This window comes from Tamandua tetradactyla, chromosome 26 (genome assembly GCF_023851605.1).
Source record: "Tamandua tetradactyla isolate mTamTet1 chromosome 26, mTamTet1.pri, whole genome shotgun sequence".
Classification (NCBI taxonomy): Eukaryota; Metazoa; Chordata; class Mammalia; order Pilosa; family Myrmecophagidae; genus Tamandua; species Tamandua tetradactyla.
Window position 1 is genome coordinate 2,876,244 of NC_135352.1, and position 16,118 is coordinate 2,892,361.

The 16,118-nt window shown below is 37.7% G+C and overlaps 1 long non-coding RNA gene across 1 annotated transcript in view; it reads left to right on the forward strand.

Annotated features, from left to right (window-relative positions):
- Window positions 1-16,118, forward strand: part of LOC143670025 (uncharacterized) — a 129,421-nt gene that overhangs the window by 100,354 nt on the left and 12,949 nt on the right. Inside the window, exon 6 of the long non-coding RNA XR_013169212.1 lies at window positions 13,442-13,679. This is a non-coding gene — a long non-coding RNA (uncharacterized LOC143670025). The remainder of the gene's footprint in view (window positions 1-13,441; window positions 13,680-16,118) is intronic.

Genomic DNA, 16,118 nt, shown 5'->3' on the forward strand with positions numbered 1-16,118 from the left:
CATTGCACCCACAACAGTACCTTTTTCTCAAGTGCTCATGGATCATTCTCAAGGATAGACCATATGCTGGGTCACAAAGCAAGTCTCAATAAATTTAAAAAGATTGAAATCATACAAAACACTTTCTCAGATGATAAAGGAATGAAGTTGGAAATCAATAATAGGCAGAGTGTCAGAAAATTCACAAATATGTAGAAGCTCAACAACATATTCTTAAACAACCAGTGTGTCAAGGAAGAAATGACAAGAGAAATCAGGAAATATCTTGAGGCAAGTGAAAATGAAAACACAACATATCAAAATTTATGGGATGCAGCAAAGACAGTGCTAAAAGGAAAACTTATTGCCCTAAATGCCTATATCAAAAAAGAAGAAAGGGAAAAAAATAGAGGAATTAACTGTCCACTTGGAAGAAGTAGAGAAAGAACAGCAAATGAACCCCAAAACAGGCAAAAGGAAAGAAATAATGAAGATTAGAGCAGAAATAAATGAAATTGAGAACATGAAGACAATTGAGAAAATTAACAAAACCAGAAGTTGGTTATATGATAAAATCAATAAGATTGATGGGCCCTTAGAGGGGCTGACAAAAAGAAGAAGAAAGAGGATGCAAATAAATAAAATCAGAAATGGAAGAGAAGACATAACCACTGACCAACAGAAATGAAGGAAGTAATGAAAGGATACTATGAACAACTTTGTGCTAGTAAATTTGACAATGTAGATGAAATGGACAACTTTATAGAAAGGCATGAATAACCAACATTGACTTCAGAAGAAATAAATGGCACCAACAAGCCAATCACAAGTAAAGAAATTCAATCAGTCATTAAGAAGCTCCCCAAAAAGATGACTTCACATGTGAATTATACAAAATATTCCAGAAAGAATTAGTATCAATCCTACTCTATTCTTCAAAAAACTTGAAGAGCAGGGAAAGCTACCTAAATCATTCTACAAAGCCAACATCACCCTCATACAAAAGCCAGACAAAGATATTACATAAAAGAAAAGTACAGACCAGTCTCTCTAATGAATATGGATGCAAAAATCCTCAACAACATTCTAGCAAATCAAATCCAGCAGTGCATTAAAAGAATAATACACCATGACCAAGTAGGATTCATCCCAGGTATGCAAGGATGGTTCAACATAAGAAAATCAATTAATATAATACACCATCTCAACAAATCAAAGCAGAAAAACCACATGATCATCTTGATTGATACAGAAAAGGCATTTGACAAAATTCAACATTCTTTCCTGTTGAAAATACTTCAAAGGATAGGAATAGAAGGGAACTTCCTCAAAATGATAAAGGGAATATATGAAAAACCCATAGCTTACATCACCCTCAATGGGGAAAAACTGAAAACTTTCCCCCTAAGATTAGGAACAAGATAAGGTTGTCCACTATCATCATTTTTATTCAATATTGTGTTGGAGGTTCTAGCCAGAGCAATTAGACAAGAAAAAGAAATACAAGGTATCAAAATTGGAAAGGAGGAATTAAAGCTTTCACTGTTTCAGATGATATGATACTATATGTTGAAAACCCCCAAAAATCCACAGCAAAACTAGTAGAGCTAATAAATGAGTAAAGCAAAGTGGCAGGTTACAAGATCAACACTAAGAAATCTTTGGTGTTTCTACACACTAGTAATGAACAATCTGAGGGGGAAATCAAGAAAAGAATTCCATTTACAATTACAACCAAAATGATAAAATATTTAGAAATAAATTTAACTAAAGAGACAAAAGACTTATACAAATAAAACTACAGGAAATTGTGAAATCACAGAAGACCTAAATAAATGGAAGGGTATACTGTATTCATGGATTGGAAGACTAAATATAGTTAAGATGTCAATTCTACCTAAATTGACTTAAAAATTCAATGCAATACCAATTAAAATTCCAAAAACTTACTTTTCAGAACTAGAAAAACAAATAACCAAATTTATTAGTAAGGAAAGTGTACCCAAATAGCTAAAAGTATTCTAAGAGGTAAGTCCCCAATCTCGGGGTTTGTTCATATGAAACTTAATCCCACAAAGGATAGGTCAAGCCTACTTAAAATTAGGCCTAAGAGTCACTCCCAAGATAACCTCAGATGTGGCCTCTCTCTCCAACCAACACAACAAGCAAACCCACCGCCCTCCCCCTGTATACGTGGGACATGACTCCTAGGGGTGTGGACCTTCCCAACAATGATGGACAGAAATCCCAGAATGAGCTGAGACTCAGCATCAGGGGATTGAGAAAACCTTCTCAACCAAAAGGGGAAAGAGTGAAATGAGACAAAATAAAATGTCATTGGCTAGTAGATTCCAAACAGAGTCAAGAGGTTTTTCTGGAAGTTATTCTTATGCATTAAACAGATATCATTTTGTTGGTCAGGATGCAGTGGAGAGGCTGGAGGGAACTGCCTGAAAATGGAGCTGTGTTCCAGTAGCCACGTTTCTTGAAGATGATAGTATAATGATATAGCTTCCACAATGTGACTGTGTGATTGTGAAAACCTTGTATTTGATGCTCCTTTTGTCTACCTTATCAGCAGACTAGTAAAACACACGGAATAAAGATGAATAATAGAGGGAACAAATGTTAAAATAAATTTAGAGTGAAATACTGGTGATCTGTGAGGGAGAGGGGTGAGGGTATGGTATGTAAGAACTTTTTTCTATTTTCTTTTTTTTTCTGAATAGATGCAAATTTTCCAAGAAATGATCATGTTGATATGCAACATGTGATGATATTATGAATTATGTATTATATATGTAAAACAGAATGATCAAAAGTTACAAATGTTTGTGTTTCTTTGTTATTTTTTTGGTATTTTTAAGAACAATAAAAAATTTTTAAAAAAATCCTGAGGAAAAAAATGAAGTCAGAGGTCTCACCCTACCTGACTTTAAGGAGTATTATGAAGCTACAGTGGTCTAAATGGCATGGTACTGGAATAAAGATAGATATACTAACCAATGAAATTGAACAAAGTGTCCATATATAGACCCTCTCATCTATGGAAAATTGATCTTTGATAAGGCAGTCAAGCCAACTCACCTGGAACAGAACAATCTCTTTAATAAATGGTTCTTGGAGAACAGGAAATCCATATGCAAAAGAAGGAAAGAGGATCCATATCTCACACCCTATACAAAAATGAACTCAAATGGATCAAAGACCTAAACATTAGAGCTAAGACCATAAAACTGTTACAAGAAAATGCAGGGGGATATCTTATAACAGGGAGCAGTTTCCTACACCCAACACCCAAAGCAAAAGCATTGAAAAAATAAATAAATAAATGGGAACTTCTCAAAATTAAACACGTTTGTGCATCAAAGATCTTCATCAAGAAAGTAAAAAGACAGCCTATGCAATGGGAGACAATATTTGGAAATGATATATCAGATAATGGTCTACCATCCAGAATATATAAAGAGATTGTTCAACTCAACAACAAAAAGACAGACAACCCAATTACAAATTGGGCAAAGGACTTGAGCAGACACTTCTCAGAAGAGGAAATACAAATGGCCAAAAGGCACATGAAAGGATGCTCAACGTCCCTGGCTATTAGGGAAACGAAAATCAAAACCACAATGAGACACCATCTTACACCTACCAGAATGGCCATTATCAATAAAACAGAAAATGACAAGTGCTGGAGAGGATGTGGAGAAAGAGGCACACTTATCCATTGTTGATGGGAATGTCAAATAGTACAACTGCTGTGGAAGGCAGTTTGGCCATTCCTCAAGAAGCTAAATATAGAATTGCCACATGACCTGGCAATACCATTGCTAGGTATCTACCCAGAGGACATGAGGGCAAGGACACAAATGGACATTTGCACACAAATATTTATAGCAGCATTATTTACAATTGCAAAGAGATGAAAACAACCAAAATGTCTATCAACAGATGAGTGGCTAAAAAAAATGTGGTATATACATACAACGGAATATTATGCAGCCATAAGACAGAATAAAATTATGAAGCATGTAACAACATGGATGGACCTTAAGGACATTATGCTGAGTGAGATTGGCCAGAACAAAAGGACAAATACTGTATGGTTTCACTGATATGAACTGACATTAGTAAATAAACTTGGAGAATTTCATTGGTAACAGAGACCATCAGGAGATAGAAATAGGGTAAGATACTAGGTAATTGAAGTTGAAGGGATACAGATTGCACAACAAGATGGAATGTAAAAACTCAGAAATGGATAGCACAATACTATCTAACTGTAATACAATTATGTTAAAACACTGAATGAAGCTGAATGTGAGAATGATAGAGGGAGGAGGGCTGGGGGCAGAAATGAAACCAGAAAGAAAGACAATAAATGCTAAGATGGTATAATCTAGGAATGCCTAGAGTGTATAATGATAGTGACTAAATGTACAAATTAAAAAAATGTTTTTGCATGAGGAAGAACAGAGGAATGGCATTACTGTAGGGTGTTCAAAATACATAGTAATTAATATTTAAAAATTTTAACTTATGCATGAGACTAAAGCAATATATGTTTATTTGGTACAAACTTATATTTTGCCTAGTGCATTTCCTAATATAACTTATGGAGACAACTGAATTGAACACCATAAGTACATGGAACCTTGAGTAGGACTTAAGATTTTGTTGGTTTGTCCAGCGTGATGCCCCAATAAATCCCAGAGTGATTTGAACAGTGAATAAAAATGTAGTTGCAAACTCCCCTTTGGGGAATGGTGAGAACAGGGGAAAATTCAACTTCCTCAAGTTGAATTCTTGATATTCTCACAAGCAGTGGTGACAACCAAAGCTATAGACTGAGTCCCTAATCTTGGGTTTGTTCATATGAAACTTAACCCCACAAAGGATAAGTAAAGCCTACTTAAAATTAGGCCTAAGAGTCACCCCCAAGAGAACCTCTTTTATTGCTCAGATGTGGCTTCTTTCTCCAGCCAACACAACAAGCAAACTCACCACCCTCTCCCTATCTATGTGGGACATGACTCCCAGGGGTGTGGACATTCCTGGCAATGTGGGACAGAAATCCTGGAATGAGCTGAGACTCAGCATCAAGAGATTGAGAAAACTTTCTCAACCAAAAGGGTTAAGAGTGAAGTGAGACAAAATAGAGTGTCAATGGCTGAGAGATTCCAAACAGAGTTGAGAGCTTATCCTGGAGGTTATTCTAATGCATTAAATAGATATCATCTTGTAAGTCAAGATGTAATGGAGAGGCTGGAGGGAACTGCCTGAAAATATAGAGCTGTGTTCCAGTAGCCATGTTTCTTGAAAATGATTGTATAATGATACAGTTTTCACAATGTGACTGTGTGATTGTGAAAACCTTGTGTCTGATGCTCCTTTTATCTACCTTATCAACAGATGAGTAAAACAAATGGAATAAAAATAAATAACAGGGGGAACATATGTTAAAATAAATTCAGATTGAAATGCTAGTGATCAATGAAAGGGCAGGGTTAGGGTATGTATGAATTATTTTCTGTTGTCTTTTTATTTTTTTCTGAATCGATACAAATGTTCTAAGAAATGATCATGATGATGAATATGCAACTGTGTGATGATATTATGAATTTACTGATTATATATGTAGAACTGAATGATCAAAATAAAACAAAATTTTTTAAAAATTATCTTGAACAAATAATCCAGACATGAAAGGAAAAATATTATATGATCTCACTCATGCAAAATAAGCAAGTAGACAGACTAAAAAACTAGATTAAAGTTTACCAGGGGCTACGGGGAGGAGTAGGGAATAATGGCTACTTAGTATAGAATTTCTGTTTGGGATGATGGAAAAGTTTTGTTGATGGATGGAGGTGATGATAGCACAATATTAACTCCACTGAACTATATATTTGAATGTGGTTAAAAGGGGAAATTTTAGGTTGTATATGTGAGCTGGTTTGAAAGAATTTGTGTATCCTAGAAAAACTATGTTTTAATCCTCATCAATGTTTTTTTATTAATTAAAAAAATTAACACAACACTTAGAAATCATTCCATTCTACATATACAATCAGTAATTCTTAATATCATCACATAGATGCATTTTCATCATTTCTTAGTACATTTGCATCGATTTAGAAAAAGAAATAGAAAGACAACAGAAAAAGAAATAAAACGATAATAGAGAGGAAAAAAAACTATACCTCAGATGCAGCTTCACTCAGTGTCTTAACATAATTTCATTACAATTAGGTAGTATTGTGCTGTCCATTTCTGAGTTTTTGTATCCAGTCTTGTTGCACAGTCTGTATCCCTTCAGCTCCAATTACCCATTATCTTACCTTATTTCTATCTCCTGATGGTCTCTGTTACCAATGACATATTCCAAGTTTATTCTCTAATGTCGGTTCACATCAGTGAGACCGTACAATATTTGTCCTTTAGTTTTTGGCTAGTCTCACTCAGCATAATGTTCTCTAGGTCCATCCATGTTATTACATGCTTCATAATTTTATTCTGTCTTAAAGCCGCATAATATTCCATCATATGTATATACCACAGTTTGTTTAGTCACTCGTCTGTTGATGGATCCATCTCTTTGCAATTATAAATAATGCTGCTATAAACATTGGTGTGCAAATGTCCGTTTGTGTCTTTGCCCTTAAGTCCTCTGAGTAGATACCTAGCAACGGTATTGCTGGGTCATATGGCAATTCTATATTCAGCTTTTTGAGGAACCACCAAACTGCCTTCCACAGTGGTTGCACCATTTGACACTCCCACCAACAGTGGATAAGTGTGACTCTTTCTCCATATCCTCTCCAGCACTTGTCATTTTCTGTTTTGCTGATAATGGCCATTCTGGTGGGTGTGAGATGATATCTCATTGTGGTTTTCATTTGCATTTCTCTAATGGCCAGGGATGTTGAGCATCTCTTCATGTGCCTTTTGGCCATTTGTATTTCCTCTTCTGATAGGTGTCTGTTCAAGTCTTTTTCCCATTTTGTAATTGGATTGGCTGTCTTTTTGTTGTTGAGTTGAACATTCTCTTTATAAATTCTGGATACTAGACCTTTATCTGATATGTTGTTTCCAAATATTGTCTCCCATTGTGTAGGCTGTCTTTCTACTTTCTTGATGAAGTTCTTTGATGCACAAAAGTGTTTAATTTTGAGAAGTTCCCATTTATTTATTTATTTCTTCAGTGCTCTTGCTTTAGGTTTAAGGTCCATAAAACCACCTTCAATTGAAAGATTCATATGATATCTCCCTACATTTTCCTCTAACTGTTTTATGGTCTTAGACCTAATGTTTAAATCTTTGATCCATTTTGAGTTAACTTTTGTATAGGGTGTGAGATATGGGTCCTCTTTCATTGTTTTGCATATGGATATCCAGTTCTCTAGGCACAATTTATTGAAGAGACTGTTCTGTCCCAGGTGAGTGGGCTTGACTGCCTTATCAAAGATCAAATGTCCATAGATGAGAGGGTCTATATCTGAGCACTCTATTCAACTCCATTGGTTGATATATCTATTTATGCCAGTACCATGCTGTTTTGACCACTGTTACTTCATAATATGCCTTAAAGTCAGGCAGCGTGAGACCTCCAGCTTCGTTTTTTTCCCACAAGATACTTTTAGCAATTCGGGGCATCCTGCCCTTCCAGGTAAATTTGCTTATTGGTTTTTCTATTTCTGAAAAATAAGCTGTTGGGATTTTGATTGGTATTGCATTGAATCTGTAAATCAATTTAGGTAGAACTGATATCTTAACTATATTTAGTCTTCCAATCCATGAACATGGTATGCCGTTCCATCTATTTAGGTCCTCTGTGATTTCCTTTAACAGTTTTTTATAGTTTTCTTTATATAGGTTTTTTGTCTCTTTAGTTAAATTTATTCCTAGGTATTTTATTCTTTTAGTTGCAATTGTAAATGGAATTCATTTCTTGATTTCCCCCTCAGCTTGTTCATTGCTAGTGTATAGAAACACTACAGATTTTTGAATGTTGATCTTGTAACCTGCTACTTTGCTGTACTCATTTATTAGCTCTAGTAGTTTTGCTGTGGATTTTTCAGGGTTTTCAACATATAGTATCATATCATCTGCAAACAGTGATAGTTTTACTTCTTCCTTTCCAATTTTGATGCCTTGTATTTCTTTTTCTTGTCTAATTGCTCTGGCTAGAACCTCCAACATGATGTTGAATAACAGTGGTATAATGGACATCCTTGTCTTGTTCCTGATCTTAGGGGGAAAGTTTTCAATTTTTCCCCATTGAGGATGATATTAGCTGTGGGTTTTTCATATATTCCCTCTATCATTTTAAGGAGGTTTCCTTGTATTCCTACCCTTTGAAGTGTTTTCAACAGGAAAGGATGTTGAATCTTGTCAAATGCCTTCTCTGTATCAATTGAGATGATCATGTGATTTTTCTGCTTTGATTTGTTGATATGATGTATTACATTAATTGATTTGCTTATGTTGAACCATCCTTGCATACCTGGGATGAATCCTACTTGGTCATGATGTATAACTCTTTTAATGTGTTGGTGGGTTTGATTTGCTAGAATTTTGTTGAGGATTTTTGCATCTATATTCATCAGAGAGATTGGTCTGTAGTTTTCTTTTTTTGTAATATCTTTGCCTGGTTTTGGTATGAGTGTGATGTTGACTTCATAGAATGAATTAGGTAGCTTTCCCTCCACTTCAATTTTTTTGAAGAGTTTGAGCAGAGTTGGTACTAATTCTTTCTGGAATGTTTGGTAGAATTCACATGTAAAGCCGTCTGTCTGGTCCTGGACTTTTCTTTTTGGGAAGCTTTTGAATGACTGATTCAATTTCTTTACTTGTGATTGGTTTGTTGACATCATCTATTTCTTCTTGAGTCAAAGTTGGTTGTTCATGCCTTTCTAGGAACTTGTCCATTTCATCTAAATTGTTGTATTTATTAGCGTAAAGTTGTTCATAGTATCCTGTTATTACCTCCTTTATTTCTGTGAGGTCCGTGATTATGTGTCCTCTTCCATTTCCGATTCTATTTATTTGTGTCCTCACTCTTCTTCTTTTTTTCAGTCTTTCTCAGGGCCCATCAATCTTGTTGATTTTCTCATAGAACCAACTTCTGGTCTTATTGATTTTCTCTATTGTTTTCATGTTCTCAGTTTCATTTATTTCTGCTCTAATCTTTGTTATTTCTTTCCTTTTGCTTGCTTTGGGGTTAGTTTGCTGTTCTTTCTCCAGTTCTTCCAAGTGGACAGTTTATTCCCAAATTTTTGCCCTTTCTTCTTTTTTGATATAGGCATTTAGGGCAATAAGTTTCCCTCTTAGCACTGCCTTTGCTGCATCCCATAGGTTTTGATATGTTGTGTTTTCATTTTTCATTTGCCTTGAGATATTTACTAATTTCTCTTGTAATTTCTTACTTGACCCACTGGTTGTTTAAGAGTATGTTGTTGAGCCTCCACGTATTTGTGAATTTTCTGGCACTCTGCCTATTATTGATCTCCAGCTTCATTCCTTTATGATCTGAAAAAGTGTTGTGTATGATTTCAATCTTTTTAAATTTGTTGAGACTTACTTTTTGACCCAGCATATGGTCTATCTTTGAGAATGATCCATGAGCACTTGAGAAAATGGTGTATCCTGCTGTTGTGGGGTGTAATGTCCTATAAATGTCTGTTAAGTCTAGCTCATTTATTGTAATATTCAAATTTTCTGTTTTTTTTTATTGATCCTCTGTCTAGATGTTCTGTCCATTGATGAGAGTGGGGAATTGAAGTCTCCAACTATTATGGTAGATGTGTCTATTTTCCTTTTCAGTATTTGCAGTGTATTCCTCACATATTTTGGAGCATTCTGATTTGGTGCATAAATATTTATGATTGTTATGTCTTCTTGTTTAATTGTTCCTTTTATCAGTAGATAGTATCCTTCTTTGTCTCTTTTAACTGTTTTACATTTGAAGTCTAATTTGTTGGATAATAATATAGCTACTCCTGCTCTTTTCTGGTTGTTATTTGCACGAAATCTCTTTTCCCAACCTTTCACTTTCACCCTATGTTTATTTTTGGGTCTAAGGTGTGTTTCCTGTAGACAGCATATAGAAGAATCCTGTTTTTTAATCCATTCTGCCAGTCTATGTGTTTTGATTGGGGAATTCAGTCCATTAACATTTAGTGTTATTACTGTTTGGGTTATACTTTCCTCTACCATTTTACCTTTTGAATTATATATATCATATCTAATTTTCCTTCTTTCTACACTCTTCTCCACACCTCTCTCTTCTGTGTTTTTGTATCTGACTCTAGTGCTCCCTTTGGTATTTCTTGCAGAGCTGGTCTCTTGGTCACAAATTCTCTCAGTGACTTTTTGTCTGAAAATGTTTTAATTTCTCCCTCGTTTTTGAAGGACAGTTTTGCTGGATATAGAATTCTTGGTTGGCAGTTTTTCTCTTTTAGTAATTTAAATATATCATCCCACTGTCTTCTTGCCTCCATGGTTTCTGCTGAGAAATCTACACATAGTCTTATTGGGTTTCCCTTGTATCTGATGGATTGTTTTTCTTTTGCTGCTTTCAAGATCCTCTCTTTCTCTTTGACCTCTGACATTCTAACTAGTAAGTGTCTTGGAGAATGCCTATTTGAATCTATTCTGTTTGCGTTGCACTTCTTGGATCTGTAATTTTTGGTCTTCCATAAGAGTTGGGAAATTTTCAGTGATAATTTCTTCCATTAGTTTTTCTCCTCCTTTTCCCTTCTCTTCTCCTTCTGGGACACCCACAGCATGTATATTTGTGCACTTCATATTATCATTCAATTCCCTGAGCCCCTGCTCAAATTTTTCCATTCTTTTCCCTATAGTTTCTGTTTCTTTTAGGATTTCAGATGTTCCATCCTCCAGTTCACTAATTCTAACCTCTGTCTCTTGAAATCTACCATTGTAGGTTTCCATTGTTTTTTTCATCTCTTCTACTGTATCTTTCATTCCCATAAGTTCTGTGATTTGTTTTTTCAGACTTTCTATTTCTTCTTTTTGTTCATCCCTTGCCTTCTTCATGTCCTCCCTCAATTGATTGATTTGGTTTTTGAAGAGGTTTTCCATTTCTGTTCGTATATTCAGAATTAGTTGTCTCAGCTCCTGTATCTCATTTGAACTATTGGTTTGTTACTTTGACTGGGCCATATCTTCAATTTTCCTGGTGTGATTTGTTATTTTTTGTTGGCATCTGGACATTTAATCAAATTTCCCTGAGTGTGAGACCCAGCAGGTTGAAAGATTTTCCTGTGAAGTCTCTGGGCTCTGTTTTTTTTATCCTGTCCAGTATGTGGTGCTTGTCTGTCTGCAGGTGCCACCAACAAAAGATTTTGTGGCTCCTTTATTAATGCCACTATTGGTATTTGGTTGGACCCAGTCCCTGCCACTGTCAGAAACTCCCTCCTCTCCCTCCGAGCAGCCACCGGTGGGGGAGGGCCCCATCCGCCAGCTGCCATGGCTTGGGGAACTCGGTAATCCAAGACTTGCCGCCGGACCGGGAAGCCACCTATGGGGGAGGGGCACCAGTCGCTGACCACCGCAGCTTGAAGAACTCACTGATCCGAGACTTGTAGCCAGTCCAGGAAGCCGCCCGCGAGAGAGGGTTGCCAGCTGCCAACCACTGTGGCTTGGGAAACTTGTCTCTCTGAGACTCTCAGCCTGTCCGGGAAGGAGGGAGGGAGGGGCGCCAGCCATCAGCCGCCACCGCCCGGGGAAGCGCGCGCCGCTCGTGGAACTCACCACAGCGGAGTCTGCCACATCAATCTTGTGAGGACGATGGTTTCTTCTAATCCCTATTCAGTACTATGGATTGGAAATTTTATTAAGTTATCTCCATGGAGACGTGACTCACCCAATTTTGGGTATAGTGGAGGCGTGTCTCCATCCATTCTAGTGGGTCTTGATTAGTTTACTGGGATTCTATAAAAGTGGAGACATATTTAGAGAGAATGCCATTTGAGAATGATGAGAAAGTTACAGCAGAGCAGAGCAGAGACATGAGGCTCAGAGAATGACAGTCCACCAGCCAGGGACTTTTGGAGATTCTGAGAGAGTAGAGATCACCACAGAGCCACGAAGCAGAGAGTCCACTAACCAGTGACCTTTAAGATGAAGAAGGAAAACACCTCCCTAGGAGCTTCATGAAACAAAAGACCTGGAGAGAAAGCTAGCAGATGCCATCATGTTCACTACATGCCATTTCAGCTGAGAGAGAAATGATGAATGTCATCAGCCTTCTTGAGCCAAGGTATCTTTCCCTGGATGACTTAGATTGGACATTTCTATAGACTTGTTCCAATTTGGACAATTTCCTAGCCATAGAACAGTAAAGTAGCAACTTATTAAATTCCCCTTTTTAGAAGCTGTTCCATTTTTGGTATATTGCATTCAGGCAGCTTTGGCAAACTAAAACAATAAGTTATAAGAATAAAAATTGTAAAAGAAAACAAAAAAATGAAAAAAAGCTTAATGACTTCTGACTGTGTCTCCTAAATTTTACTTCCCCCCCCTGGGTTTTTAACAGAATTCCCTATTGGTCTCCCAGTAATATTTAGTTAATGACCCTTTCTCTTTCTCTTTCTTTCTTTCCTTCCTTCATTCCTCCTTCCTTCTTTCTATCATTTCTCTCTATCTATCTGTCTGTCTGTCTATCTATCTATCTATCTATCTATCTATCTATCTATCTATCTATGAATTTTGGCTAAAACCCAGGATGTAGAGGTTAAAATCCAGAAATCCTCCACAGAAGAAGGAACTATGGAAGTAAAACAAAAAGAAGAAAAGAAAAAGGAAATATATAATTCTATAGAACTTCAAATTCTGTGAAGAGGTTAGATTATTCTGAAGAGAAGTTCCACTTTGCAATTTCCAATGGAGTGATGTATGAAGACTTAGTGATAGACACTTAGGAAAGTTAAGTTGCCTTGTATAATTATTCATGCAATTATATTGGGGATGGAGATGTGGAAGAAAGATGGATAACTGAATGGGCTGTGTAAGAAAATTAAGTTTAGCTTTCACACAAGATGGTACAGGAAAGGGCTGCAGAATAACTTAAGCTACTTTTGCAGGCAGAGAAGGAGAGCACCGCTGATATAGGCCTAGAATTGCCACCAAACAGGTAGAAATATGCTTAAATAAGTAACAGCCAGGGTCATTAAAAATGTAAAACATAGTCAAAAGGAGAACCTTTGGTGGGGAGCTCAAGTTAGCTAAATTATCTGGATAGGCTGCAACGTCTAGAGTATACAATCAGTGGAGAAACAGGGAGAGTCTCTGAACCAGGCACAGGTATAACCATTTTGATGTTCTATTGTTTGGGATGCCAGTCACCATTTTGTGCTTGGCTAGGTGTCTGTTCTTGCAAGATCATGAATAAATTCTTTTCTTCTCCATAATCAGATAAGCATTTGTTCTCCTTCAGGCATGGGATTCTTTCTAATGATTTAGGGGCTTGTCTGGGATCTGAAGCCTTGAAGAAGGACCCCTGGGGAGGATGAAGGGAATGTGTACACTGCTGATTAAGCAGTCTCAGACTCCAATGTTGGGAGCCCACATCCAGCAGCTGGAAAGACCCAATTGATGCTTGGGTCCATCAATTGTGAAGAAGAAAAGGGAAAGACTGCCTCACAGTGACCAGGCAACTCTGTGCATGGACTAAGGTAAGAAAAGACTATTAAGTATTGCCTTGGTAGTCGGGATGAATTATGATGGGCCTGGTAGTGGGTAAGCAAGTGCAGAGTCCCAATCCATGATTCTCTTCTCCCATAATGGTAGGGGCCAGAGTCAGATGAAGTGAAAGGGCATTGAACAAGAGAACCTAGGCAAGACTCATAATGGCTAGAGGAAGTTGGTTGGCCTGGGAAAAAGGGAGGGGAGAATGTTGGAATATTGGCAAACCAAGGGAAAGAAAAATGTACATTTGGACAAAAGAAAGCATTGTGCTGCCTGATGTATTCTGGCCAAAATATGGGGTAGATAAAGATTGGCTTTATGCAAGCTCTTTAAGACCTCTCTATACAGGGGATAAAATTGTCTATACCCAAAAGTTAAATAAAGCCTTTGAAGTGTCTCAAGGAAAAGAAGTGTCTTAAGGAACAGACAATTTAGACTAATTCAGTGATTTTTAGTCCTTAAAAAGGGCCTTGAAGAAGGTATCCAGAGTTACTAATATTCTGGTAATTTTCTAGTTTTGTCTCTGGTTCAATAGAACTATTTCAAAATGGTATATGACCAATTGATTCAGAATCTGGGTTTCTCTATAATAATCCCCTTTGCCAAATGCAGGAATTGCAAGACTTGATATTAATAAGAATAAAGCAAATGGGTGAATAAAACTATCTTTATACGGGAGCATTTTCCTGAAGGAGTTCAGTCTTGAGGAAAGTGTCACTGCAGGAACTGGACTCCTAGGAAGTCCAATTATGGTGGGTTATGGTGTCTTCTAATAGGACCTGGCAACTACTTCTGAGCAATAATGTTGTCATTATTTGAGGTGGCAGAAAAAATGCCTCCTTTCTGATTTATTCTGGAAAGTAGCTGAATCAAGGAGAGGTTGCAAAAGTTGAGGGACCAAGTAAAAACTATTCAGGTACAGACCTTTATAGTCCTGTGGTCCAAGGATATAAAGGGGTCTTGGGCTGACATTCAGAAAAAGATCCAGAAAATAGATAGGTGGAAAGATAAGCCACTAGGAGAGATATTAAGAAAGTCTCAGCATGTATTTTATTTGTAATATGTTGCTGTGTTCAACTTGATGGTGGCCCTTAAAACCCACCTTCTTTCTTTGCTTCCACATTTTATTTTTAGATGCAGGATTACCCAGTCCTTCTTTGGCACAGGTGTGGGCTTTTGTTTGTTGTTTGTCTGCTCTGAGGTATTATATGAGAGGGAGGTGGGGAGCAGGTGAGAGGGGAGTTTTCAGAACTGTTCAGTGTCAGGCCTGTGAAAGTACATGCTGGAGCTCTTGGCTTTGAATCTGCTCTGGAGAAGCAGCATGAGGAAATCATATAGTCACTGGGTGTCCCCTAGGTGTCAGTTATTAGGGATCTTGTTTACTCTAGAGTGAAGCAGAAAAGAGGTGCTGAGAACAGGCCCTGCTTGCAGTGGGCACAGGGCACATGCCAGCCCCAGCAGCTCTATGGCCATTACCTGCATGCTGGTCACTACCCACAGCTTCTGCCAAACCCAAGAATGCAGGCAAGCCAGACCCACCTGGCTGACCAGGAGTGGGCAGAGGCAACAGGATTGAGAGTGTGCCCTCAGCACTCACCCAGCTGCCACCTTGAAGCCCCAAACCCTCTGCCATGCATGGCCCAACCCAACTCCCTGGACTGTGCAGCTTCTGGCCCCACTGGGGGTGGGACCAGTGCCAGAGAGGAGCTTGGCTGAGGGACCAGCACAAACTGGCTGGGTGTTCCCCAGGCTGCCCACCAAGTGTAGAAACCAAGTAATTTGGCTAGACAGCTTCTCCTGCCATGCCATTGGTTATATGGGTTGTGCAAAGGGAAGAGGAAAACAGAAGCAACAAGCTAAAGTCACGTTGAGCACAGTCAACCACATAGTCAAGAAGGGATTACAGATAAAGCAAGGAGGAGAAAAGCAGAGACTATATAGAGAAATAGTCTGGGCTAAATGGAATAAAGGAGTGAGAGGGGTACAAGACTCAGCAGAAGGTTGTCACTGCAGAAAATCTGGTCATTTCAAAGAGAAATACCTGAATTTAAAGAAAGAAGGTCAGGGGATACACTCGATGAATTTTGAAAATTATGAAGGTTAATGCCTCCTTGTCTCAAGAGCCTAATGGGAGACTTTGGTAAATCTAAAAGTAGGCCCATATCAGGAGAAATTACATTTTCCATGGACACTAGGGCAGCTTGATCTTCTGCAACCCATATCACAAAGGGGATTGAATTCTTTGCAGCTCCCTCACAGTTTCAGGGGTAAAAGGGGGAAGATTTAAAGTCCCCATTTTCAAACCTACCGATATCTATTGGGAAGAAAATCTTGTTATAATCTCCCTGTTGTTCATTCCAGAAGCTGGGAGTAGCTTGATGGGAAGAAAGCTAATAGTACCCATGGGACTGGCTAATGAGCGTGAC